This window comes from Schistocerca nitens, chromosome 1 (assembly GCF_023898315.1).
Source record: "Schistocerca nitens isolate TAMUIC-IGC-003100 chromosome 1, iqSchNite1.1, whole genome shotgun sequence".
In the NCBI taxonomy this organism is placed as follows: Eukaryota; Metazoa; Arthropoda; class Insecta; order Orthoptera; family Acrididae; genus Schistocerca; species Schistocerca nitens.
In genome coordinates, this window is record NC_064614.1 from 86177567 (window position 1) to 86190656 (window position 13090).

General features: G+C 42.9%; 1 pseudogene; it reads right to left on the reverse strand.

Annotated features, from left to right (window-relative positions):
- Positions 1-1009: 1009 nt before the first annotated feature.
- Positions 1010-1127, reverse strand: LOC126210599 (5S ribosomal RNA; annotated as a pseudogene).
- Positions 1128-13090: the final 11963 nt, after the last annotated feature.

The window sequence follows — 13090 nt, forward strand, 5'->3', positions numbered from 1 at the left end:
GCGAACGGTATTGTTTATACCAATATGTTTTAAGGGACTAGGAAGCGTATGTAGCGGAATAAACTGCAGGTATTCCAAAAAGAAGAGATAACATTTACCGTTAATTGATTTCCTAGGGATCCAAGGGGTTTGAAACATCACATTACAGAAGTGTTTCCTTAAGACTTTATTGTTGACTGTAGATAATCAGCGAAAATCACCGTTTCTTTTTAATAGCACAAAATGGCTACTAAATAGTAAAAGATGTGACCTTTTTCCGGATGACTTCACATACCTATAAGATGACGTACAGTTTTGTTCACAACAGCTGAGGCAAGTGCAGACCCAGGGTTCGTTTCTGGTGTGTGGCGAGGCTACTGACACTGTCTCTCTTGTCTACAACCCCCCCACCCCCACCCCCAACCCCCTTCTTCGTAATATAACTTGCCGTCACCCTCACATTTAACATGCCACAGATGTGTATGATTTTAATAACAACAGAACAAATTATATAAAATGTTTTAATATGATAATAATAAACTAATTATAATACCATATACACTGACGGAAAAAGATCGCAATTCGAAGAAGGACTTGTGCGACATAAACAAAAGTTGGTATGCGCGCTTCTACTTCTGAAAGACGATGTCTGGAATCTCGCGCTAGTCGCATAAAAACGGCGCTAGTAACGCAACTATGAGGATGCAAACCAGGTTTGCTTTAAATACACGCTGTAACGGTCCTGAGCGTTAGTAATCTTTGAGACTGGATTTGATGTTAGCCTAGAACGCCACCTCACTGAACTTGAAGGGGTCGTGTAGTAGGGCCACGAGAAGCTGGATGTTCCTTGTGCCATACTGCAAAAACATGTAGTCATCCTCAGACCAATGGCGTCACTGGATCTGGATATGGAGGGGAATGTGGTGAGCACAGTGCTCCCCCGGCCGTATGTCAGTTTCCGAGACCGGAGCCGCTACTTCTCAATCAAGCAGCTCCTCAGTTTGCCTCACAAGGGTGAGTGCACCACGGTTGCCAACAGCACTCAGCAGACCGGATGGTCACCCATCCAAGTGCTAGCCCAGCGCGACAGCGCTTAACTTCGGTGGTCTGACGGGAACCGGTGTTACCGCTGCGGCAAGGCCGTTGGCTTGAAGATTTTATAAGTACATAATTAATTTAAGAATTATAATATCAACTAACTCTAGAAACTTGATATCTCCATAATTTACACAATATAAAATCGAAGTGTGTACTCACAGTTGAATATCAGTACATCACTAAGCACTGCGACCGTGAATACAATTCTGCAAACTATGGGCGTACGGGAGTGTAAATGAGGAGAACACTATTTCGTTCAGTAGTTTCCGCCTCCAGTCATGAAGTCAGTTTTTCTGGATTTTTTTTCCATTTAGTGGACGGACGGTCTTTACCTGTCTGTCTTCCGTTTCTTAACTTCCAGTGGTTTACTGGTTCCGCCTGTGGGATTTGTTGTTGACAGCAGCTTGTGCGCCTTTACAGGTCAGCCCGCACGTCTGCCCGCTTGGCTGCCACTCATACAAGCAAGTGGAAAGTATCTTGTGATGTGGAAAGAAGCTTCTCAGTTCTAGAATTCTTTGCCATTTTCGAAACTCTTGGCCCCTGCCTTTGAGCCCAACCAGTTTATAAACGTGCAAGATTGGTACGAAATGGAGTACCTACGTTAGTTAAAGTACCGAACGAGCCACCGCAATTGTCACCGATGGGAAACTGGCACAGAACTGTGATAATGAAAATTCAAATCCCATAAAGCTGTTTTCCTACAAAGAAGAAACCATTTCCACAATTGTTGCTACATTAGAACCGGAAATATCAGAACCACAAACATCAGAATGTTGTACGCAGATGCCTTTTGAAAATAAAGTAATTAGACTAAATAAAATCATTTACCTGTGTGTTGGAAAATCGAGTGAAGTGTAACAATGTACAAATCATTAGACTCAGTGGAAATAAAAACAATAAGAAGAAGAAGAAAAAAGAAGAACAAACAGTCAAAAAGATGTAAGATTTGTAATCTTCCCGGCGAATCAACTGTTCAAAAAGATTTCGGGCTTGCAGCCGGTCGTCGTAAACTTCATTGCACGATCATTCGGCTGTACAACTGCCAGCCATCTTCAGGTTAGCAACAAACAATACCGACGGCAGCTCAGTCTTGCCGTTCCACCAGCGAGGGCGCTGCCGCTGCGCAGTGTGGTCCTTCTGTCTCCTCGACTGCAACGCATGCGCAGCAGTACCAACAGCGCACTATATAAGACGGAGCGGAGAACGTCTTCGTCCACCGGCAAATACAGCGACACGTACGGAACCTTATTACAGCAACGAAACGCCGAGACTGGCGCCAGACCTGCACACGACTCAACGCCACCCTCGCTATCAACTCCTCCAAGTACTGGTCCGCCTTCCATCGCCTTACTGGTTCCCTTTCCGCTCCCCACTACCCCCTCCTCCATAACGATCGCCCCCTTCCTGACAAACTCAGTAAGGCCAACCACTTCGCTTCCCACCTTTCCGAGGTCTTCTCTATCCCCGATGATCCCCACTTTGATTATTCTCTTTTCCCCACCGTCATGGAACGTGCCGATACCTCGGGCGCTCCACTTGCTCCTAGTCTCCAGTACTTGGGGCAGTTGCCCCCCTCCGACATAAACACTCCCATCTCAGCACAAGACATTAAACTTATCCTCCGGTCCATACGCAACACGGCCCCTGGTCACGACTGTGTCACCTACCGTCACCTTCGAGAAAGCCCCCATTCCTTCCTGACTGTCCTCGCCCATCTCTATAATGTCATCCTCTCTACTGGCTTCTACCCTGACCTGTGGAAGACCTCCCGCGTCCTCTTATTCCTCAAACCCAACAAACCCCCTTCTGCCGCCTCTTCCTATCGTCCCATCTGCCTCACCTCTGTCTTCAGTAAGGTCTTTGAATCCATCCTCTCCCACCGTATCCATCAGCACCTTGCTCGACACCACCTCCTCCCCCTTACCCAGTGTGGCTTCCGACCCTCCTTCTCTGCTGAATACCAACTCCTAAACCTCGTTCACCTTCTGTCCCTCCAGCTCAACTCCCGTCGCTCCGCCATTTTTGTTTCGCTTGACCTCCAAAATGCCTATGACCGTGTATGGCATCCCAGTCTCCTCTTTAAACTCCAAACCTACGCCCTGCCTATCACTTTTGTCCGTCTGGTCGTTTCCTTCCTCTCGCACCGTCCTTCCTATGTCACCCTCCACAACACCAACTCCCGTATCTTTTATCCCACGGCTGGTGTTCCCCATGGTTCTGTCCTCTCCCCTCTCCTTTATCTCTTGTATACAGCTGATATGCCCAAGCCACCCCCACCAGTCCACCTTCTCCAGTATGCTGATGACACCGCCTTCCTGGCTCTCTATCCTACCCTTCAACGGTCTCAACGTATCCTCCAAACCCACCTTAACCAGTTCACCACTTGGTGTGACCAGTGGTTCCTCCGTCTCAACCCCTCCAAAACCCAGACAATCATCATAGGCCGCACCACTCGCTCCTTTCGCCTCCATGATTTCTACCTTACCCTTTATGGTCGTCCCATCCAGCTCACCCCCACCCTGAAATACATTGCCTCACCCTCAACCGACACCTCACCTGGACCCCTCATCTCCAGACTGTGAAGCAGAAAGCCCATTCCCGCCTCCGCCTTCTGAAACTCCTGTCTGGCCAGACATGGGGATTGCATCCTTCTACCATCCTCCTCACCTACAAATCCCTCATCCGTCCTATCCTCTGTAATGCCAGCGTTGCCTGGATCTCCACCCCCACCCGCTTTTAGAAGGCCCTCCAAATCCTTGAACGCCATGCGCTCCGCCTTGCCTTCCGTATCCGCCTTCCCCCACACGGCTCCTGTATGAACTGATCCCCTTCCCCCACCTTCTCCTGTTCCTCCAACATCTCCGCATCCTTTACATTGTCCGCAGGCTTGATCCCCCCCACCCTCTGGTTTCCTCCTTCCTCTCCACCCCCCGCCATTGCCACGCCTCTATCGCTGTATCCCTCCCTCTCTCCACTTCCACACCCTCCATCTCCTTCATCAGGGCAATTTCCAACACCTCCCCCTTCCGGATGACGAACTTCGCCGTGACATCTACCCTTCCTTCCAACTATAACCTGGCCTTTGTCCCCCCCCTCCCCAGGGCCCCCTTTTTCCTCTTCCCTCCTTCTCCCAGAGCGGTTTTTCCTCCTTGGCCCCCTCCCCTGAGACCCTGCATCCCATACTTGCCTCTTTCCTTCCCACATCCCTCCCTACCTGGCCCTCTTCAGCGCGCCCCCCGCTCATCTCCCCCATCTCTTCCCCTCCCTCCCTCCCTTCTTCAGGTCTCCCTCATCTCCTAGCGCCTGGCAGATCCTCTGTTTTGATCATCGTCAGTGTGCCACATCAGTATTGTGTTTAGTGCCGTTTCTCCTGTGCGTCAAGAGGTGTGATTTTAATTGTGTACTGCCTTGAGGTTCGCCGTCAGTGTTTGTTATGTGCTACGCCATCTGTCGATACCTTTTATGCTCCAGTCATACTGTGCCTTGTGTTCTTTTAATTGTCGCAGTGTGTGGCTTTTTGTATGTGCTACTTTTAAACAGTTTTTTATCTCCATTTTACAGCCACCCCGTTTTTTGTCTATTGCCTTCCATGATGTTCCCCCTTTTTTTTATATCTATGTTCACCATATTCTCTCCTTTCTTATTTTTAAATGTCTTCTATTGTTTGTTCTATGTCTTTCGGCTGAAGAGCAGCGCATATGCTGCTGCCAGCCCGCCCAGATGAGGAATTGAAATACAATAAAGAAAAAAAAAAAGAAGTCTTCGTCAATCGTCGTTCGGCTCACCTGAAGATGGCTGGCATTTGTCCAGCCGAAATATCGTGCAATGAAGTTTACGACGACCGGCTGCAAGCCCGAAATCTTTTTGAACAGCCAAAAAGATCATAGAAACCAAATGAAGAAACACAAATTTTTTTTATTGTTAGCATGCAGCGATATAATTGTCCATATAGGCCTAGCCAGAAAATGATTTCGAAAAAACCTTTATACACCAATGGTTTTCATTTGCCCACCTATCCCACCACACAAAAAGCAAGGAACTTCCATGAACCCAGCTTGTTGTCCTAATAAAACTGCTATAACTAAAAATAAAATGAACTTTATTCCATTAAAAAAATCTAAGTTTTATAAAGAAACTAAAAACAGTCTGAAGTTAGTAAAGAAGACATTTATTTGCAATCACCTGATATCATGCAGACTTGTTTAACTCGTTTTTGCTTTTTACACGTTCTTTATGACCATCTGTGGAACGAACATTAATATATCACTGTTAATTCCTGACATAGCCAGGATGGACTCAAGGAATCTAAAACTTTTACATAAACTTAACAAAAATTTAATAACACCTTTGAATAGACGAGATGCGAAGTAAATAACATAGCTGACTGGTTTCAACTGGTTTTGCTGCCAATTCAGATCGATCATAAGAAACATGTGTAGCGTCTGTTCGGAAAATGAGTGCAGAACACATCCACTTCACAGGGGACGCTCATGTAAGACACGGATCTCAACAAAGTAATGGCATATACTATTGGTATAAAATAATACTTATTCAAGACACATCTTACAAGTCTGCATTGATATACAATATTTTGCATACAGTATCGTTACACCAGTGACTTGTCAACCAAGCCATGATACGTATGGAAACGCTAGTAGTGTGTGGCCCATTCGAGTCTTATTACAACTCTTAATGGGCCACATACTACTACCATTTCTGTACTTATCATGACTTTGTTGACAGGTTACTGGTGTAACGATACTGTATGCAAAATACTGTATATCAATGCGGACGTGAAAGACGGCTCGTAAATACGTAATATTTTATCTCAGTAGTATATTCCACTATTTTATTGAGATACATCTCCTACATGAGCGTCCGTTGTAATGCAGACGTTGCGTGTTAGCCACATTTTAGGAGCTATCACTACACACGTTTTTATAATCGATCTGAAGATGGGTGTATAATCAGCTGGAACAAGTCGTTTCTTAAAACTACTTGCTTCCGATGTTCACTATTGAAATATTTTATTAAAAATTTCTGTATACTAATATACCAGTTGTTTTGAGAGTAAATGTAATATATGTATTCCTGACGTGTTTCCAAATCCTCGAGGATTTCCCGCTGTAAGTCGACGAAACCAACAAAGTATCTAATCCACTCTTACAAAACCGTCGTCCTACCAATACATGAATATTGCTGGTCAGTGTGGGCCCCTTTTCAGGTGGGACTGGTAGACTAAATTGAGATACAAAGAAGAGCAGCGTGTTTCGCCACAGGGTCATTGAGTTTGCGCGAAAGCACCACGCCCATCCAGTTCCAGCGGCAGATGCAACAAGAGGACGGTTGTGCGCCACGGTGTAAGTCACTTTTAAAACTCCTAGAGTGTACATTCCCAGAGGAGTCAACCAATATATTGCTTTCTCCTACGAATACCTCACGGAAAGAAAACGATGGCAAAAGAAGAGACATTAGCACTCACGCGAAGACGTGCAAACAGTTGTTCCCTCCGTACACCGTTCGTGACTGGAACAGGAAAAGGGGCAATCGACAGTGGTACACGAAGTACCCTGTGCCACATGCCGTTACTACAAAACACGCTGAACTGCTCTGAAGCAGGTGGATCACACTAGTAAGGCACGAGTCAAATTCACTTGCGCCATATCACCTTGTACGGTTCTCAAGTTCTCGCGCTTCCTTGCTACGAACGCCTCAGTGCCAGTCCGCGAGCGAATATGACGTCACCAACAAAATTGGCAAGGCGACGCAGTGAGCACATAACGCTAAAAACGTCCCGGAAATAACGGCCCGCCGCTGCAATCAGCAAAGTTCCGCGGGCGGGGCCTAGCGAATTCGTCCCGAATAAGCGTTATGCCTTTGTCTAAAATTCCATTTATCACCGAATCCGGTGGTTGGTTTTTATAGCGTCGCCCGTTCAATAACCGTTCGTGATTAATGAGAGTTGAGAACAAATTTAATTGGACTGCGTTTTCCTATATTGATCGCTCCCCTGCCTCCGCATTCGAACAGATAACAGTTCTTCCTCGTCTGCTGCTTCTCCCTCTATTTGTCCTCACCCCTCTCTTTCCCCTACATTCCCCCCTTCCCTTTCTTCCGCTCACTCAAATAACAGACGAAAGTTACGAAATTCGAGAGTCATCTCCATTTTGGAAGAACTGCAATGAAGCAGATTATCTTGGTACCGACACAGTAGCAAATAGGCATACCTACCATCTATCTTGGAGAGAAATTCCACCTTATGCAAGAAGCAGTTCGTTTTCTTTTTGCCTTACGCAAATATGTTTCAGCACTTTCTGTGCTATCTTTAGTGAGTTTATGAGTATTATATCGGAAAACTGTAATACTTGATAACATCTCGTGTAGTTTACTTAAATTTTGTCTTAAAACTGTTTACATACACAAAGTATTGACGATTAGGCCTTAAACTTGATGTTGGTTTACAGATGTAACTAAAGAGACATGTTACACAGCTGAGCCATGAAACGTTGTACGTTTATGCTATGCTACAAATAAGGCCTAGAACACTAATTTGGGCCGGCCGGAGTGACCGAGCGGTTCTAGGCGCTTCAGTCTGGAACCGCGCGACCACTACGGTCGCAGGTTCGAATCCTGCCTCGGGCATGGATGCGTGTGATGTCCTTAGGTTAGTTAGGTTTAAGTAGTTCTAAGTTGTAGGTGACTGGTGTCTTCAGCTGTTAAGTCTCATAGTGCTCAGAGCCAATACTAATTTGGAAAATAAGATAGTTTATTGTGTTGCTCACAAATCTCATACGACGGTACTTGTTAATTTGGGTAGGCAGGTTTCTTTGTCTACTGTAACTTCACAGCTTGTCACCTGCAAACAAAGAAATGTTTTCCATTTTTCTGTTTCTAATCCATTTCAGACTGAAAATCATTATATCACATCACCTTATTTAACGTAAGGGTGGGTAACATTATCTTGGAACCCTATTTAAAGATGGAAAACTACTATACTTTCGAATTGATCCAAATTTTAGTCGATAAGCAAACGTGAGAGCTCTTTTCTTATTCTTAAGTCACAGGCACCAACATGCAAACCTTCTAAGAAAATTGTGTATCTGTCACCATAGGTCTTTTAAGAACTGCATATTTTCAAGATTTAAAAAGTAAAAATCAAAATAAGCAGAATGTACACAACATAACGTATGGGAAAAAAAAGAAACATGTTACATACAGAAAAATAAAAAACAAAACAAATCACTCACTGAAGGTTCGTGAGGCAATCTTCTGACTGGTCTGATGTGGCCCACCAGCACTTATAACTCACATCCTCAATTATTTGCTGGATGTATTCCACTCTGTCTCCCTCTACAGTTTTTACCCTCTACAACTCGCTTTAGTACCATGGAAGTCATCATCCTATCCCTTTCCGATTCTGCGCAGAACCTCCTCATTCCTTACCTTAACAGTCCACCTAATATGCAACATTCGTCTGAAGCCCCACATCACAAATGTTTCGATTTTCTTCTGTGCCGGTTTCAACACAGTCCATGTTTCACTACCGTACAATGCTGTGCTCCAAATGTACATTCTCAGAAATTTCTTCCTCAAATTAAGGCCTACGTTTGATACTAATAGACTTCTCTTGGCCAGAAATGCCCTTTTTGCCAGTGCTACTCTGCTTTTGATGTCCTCCTTGTTCCGTCCGCCATTGGTTATTTTACTGCCTACGTAGTAGAATTCCTTAATTTCATCTACTTCTTGACCATCAATCATTATGTTAAGTTTCTCGCTGTTCCCATTTTTGCTACTTCTCATTACTTTCGTCTTTCTTCGATTTACTCTCAATCCACATTCTGTATTCCTTAGACTGTTCAGACTTCTTAACACTCACTCAAGATAGCAATGTCATGAGCGAATCGTATCGTTGATATCCTTTCACCTTGAATTTTAATCCCACTCACAAGCCTTTCTTTTATTTCCATCATTGCTTCTTCGACGTACAGATTGAAGAGTAGGGAAGAAAGATTACATCCTTGTTTTACACCCTTTTCAATCAGAGCACTTCGTTCTTGGTCGTCCACTCTTATCATCCTTTCTTGGCTTATGTACATATTGTATATTACCCTTCTCTCTCTATAGTGTATCCTATTTTTCTCATTAATTTGGAACATCTTGTACCATCTGACATTATTGAACGCCTATGACGATGTCTTGACTTTCCTTTAGTTTTGCCTCCATTATTAACCGCACGTCAGAATTGCCTCTCTGGTACCTTCACCTTTCCTAAAGCCAAACTGATCGTCATCTAACACATCCTCAATTTTCTTTTCCATTCTTCTGTATATTATTCTTGTCAGCAACTTGGATGCATGAGGTGTTAAGCTGATTGTGCGATAATTCTCGCATCTGTCAGCTTCTGCAGTCTTAGGAATTATGTGCATGTTATTTTTCCGAAAGTCAAACGGCATATTGCCAGACTCATACATTCTATACAGCAACGTGAACAGACCTTTCCCCTAGCGATTTTAGAAATTCCGATGAAACCTTATCCATTCCTTCTGCCTTATTTGAACTTAAGTCCTTCAAAGCACTCTTAAATTGTGATTCTAATATTGGATCCCCCCCTCTTGTTAACACTTCAAACTCTAACGAAAATAGACTGCATGTTTATTTTGCTGAACTGAAAAGTTTGATTGCTGAGAATCATCAGTGATTACTCGTTGGTTTACAAATGTAATCGGACAGAGACAACAAACGGTCGTAATTGCAATACTATTTTAAACGTTATGGTTTCATAAGAAATCTTATGAAAGACTAATATACGACGGTGATGGAGGGTACTGACATATTTCGCGATCAATGAGATGTTCAGAGCTTGATTCAAGCTATTCGTTTACTGAATGTGGTTAATATCAATTTCTCAAACCATTTAGAATTTTGAATCAGGCAGCATCTACATACATTGACATTCGTAACAAAGACAGCTCCTTTGTTAATTAAAGAAAATGCGAACTTATCCATCTACTGTATTTTATGAAATTACCTTTAACGAAATTTTTGTTTCTCGTCGCCGTTTGAAACTCTAATGCTACAAAGTATTTGCTGTTTTCATGTTATTCATAAAGTTGCAAGACTACGACTGAAGAGCGAAGATCGTCTCCCGAAAATATTTCGCGGAAATTACAAGCTCGTTAATTTGAGGATTAACGAAACAGCGAAATGTAATCACGATCCTTCCATGTGCAATCTTCTTCTCGTTGATATCTGGGATCCCATATATATACTCCTATATTACTAGTTTCACGTCGGCGTACAGACACAGAAAACAATCACATACAGATATTGATTTCACGTCACGTTCTGTTGTTGATACGTACATGAATTGCTACACAAATGCGATATCGCTGGTACATTGCCTTCTGTCAATCTGCAAACATTTCATCTGTAACATCCGCAACTGTAAACACAAGAAGATGGATTTAAAATTTAGCGACCACGCGAAATATTGAAATTAATCACAGAACAAAGGCAAAGCTATTTTCGATTGTGTACTGTTTCATCCTCTTCAGAATATCAGAGGGGGATGGGGAATCGAAAATATAACCACTGGACAGTACAAAGTGATTTATAAAAAAGCTTTCATTGTTTCCTGTGACAGTGCTCCTAAAACGCATGCTTGTTATAAGATACCTGTTTAACGTGCTGGGCTCACGAATATTCGTCACAATGCTTATAGTCGTGTAGACATGATCATGTTGTTAAAAACACTGCACATGCATACTGAGTTTAATTTTGCCCAGTAACGTTCTTGCCTTGTCCAATCTTGTCTTAAATATCTTCCACACTCTTGCCATTCGTAGTTATACCTAGACATGTAATCAGAAGAACAACATTTAATATTAAAATTTCCATCATTTTTTATCATGCTGTTTTTACTGGTTACTGTCTTATTCTCAGTTTCATTTTGTGTTTATTTTCAAACTCCATTTGTCATGTTGTTCAACAGATTCCGCAGTATATAACTAGAGCCGCCACTATCTTTGGCAATGGTCATCAGCAAGTAGGAGAGACATTTACTTCCGGATATCTTTAACATTTCTTTCATATACATTTTAAACAGAGGTGCCAGCGGAAAACTCTCTCGAAGCCTTCTGTTGACCTGTAACTCGTGCGATTACACGTTACCCATTTTCACTGAACAGGTTCACTCACAGTATATGACGTAAGCTGTAGTATTACTACACCATTATTCCTAATCACAGTCACAAATTATTTATATTACAGTATCATACGCCTTTTCTAGGTTTATACATGTTATTGGACTGTTAACCCTCTTTTAATATATTGTTTAATTAGTTGTTCCAGATGCTAATAAAAAGCTTTAAATTCAAATCCCATACATTGTTCTACAGTAGTTAAATAAATAAAGGAAAAATGTTTGGTGAAATAGGGACGAAATGAGATATAACGAGTAAATTTAACAAATTATACGGAAATATCGGCAATGAAGAAGCGAAGGTTTGTCTGTTTTCGACAGCTTAGCTGTGTAAGGGAAAAGAAACAAAACAAACATTCCGGTATTTTCGGCAAAAGAAATATACAGTTGCTTCGATCGCATAATCTACAAATCTCACCGATTAAGAAGGGACTGGCTATTCCCAGTTTTGAATTAGTTTTGTAAGTATTGCTCTTACTAGATATTTAACATTAAGTACAGTACACCCCATGAGCTGTTTGAAGGTATTAGTAGTATCAGAAATCAATACTGCAATATGCGATGAAGCCGTTGCACGAAGAGCCGCTTCAGATGATGCCTGGGGGCAAACGGACAGCACTTCCCGTTTCCGTCCACCGCCGCCCTTATCGCCAAGGGAGTCCGTTCCTGCAGCCGCCTCTGCCTTCTTTATTGCTGCAGTGCTCTTCGCAGGCATTTGTTTCCCCAGAGAAGCATCATTTGTCACGGGGCGCCAGTGCGGAGCATCAGCGCCATATTGCGGCCTTTGCAGCAAATCTGGCACTCTTTCTGAAGTAAATTAAAGTCCACAGCGAGTATTCTGCAGCTATGTCGCCATAGAAAGTGGAACAATAAAATCTTGAGAATGCTGCCAAAGCATTACAATGACAAGTTTTGTTAGTAAATGAATCTACGCACATATAGCTGGAAACTGTCTAGGGAACTGACGTTTAAGTGCGTGAAATTTTTGGCGAAGCTCCCTAAAATATCAAGGAACTGAGCTTCTGCCCCTCTACTTTGTTAGCAGTTATGACTAGGAGCCTGGAAAAGTCTGCCGAACTGCTTAACGAGTGTTTCTCAGCAACTAGGATAATTTTCTACGTAAGGAGCACGGGTTTGCCGGATACTTCTATACCAGAAATTATTTCCATATCGCTTATCGAGTAGTAGTAGTGGAAATGAGAAAAAAGAATGCGCTAAACTATTCATACGTACAAATAGTACAATAGTAAAGTTAAATGCTGTGCAAGCAGGTAAGGCACCACGGTAAATACCCAAGGCTGCAAGTATTTTCTGGAAATAAACACACTCTCTAATACAATTGAAACTACGGTACCTCACAACAAGAATAACACAGTCATGGACTCTGCGGGTGGTCCCGGCGGAGGTTCGAGTTCTCCCTCGGGCATGGGTGTGTGTGTTTGTCCTTAGGATAATTCAGGTTAAGTCGTGTGTAAGCTTAGGGACTGATGACCTTAGCAGTTAAGTCCCATAAGATTAAAAAGAAAAAAAAATAGCACAGCTGACTGCAGGTTAAGCAATGCTCAGACTGTTGTGTACCTAGAGTACTAGGATGCAGAAAGACATGAAAATACTCTGCTGGTCATGTTGACGGGAGCGCCAATGCAACCAGTTCTCAATCTCAGAAACTGTGTGTTTTGCAGACTGACGTTTATTCGACATGCTTTTTCTTGTTTTGATGGGTAATATCTATTGCGTACTATCACGCTTAGAATAATCTGCAGTCTATATCCTACTGCAGACTGTTTGTTTCTAATTAAGTAATTAAATCAT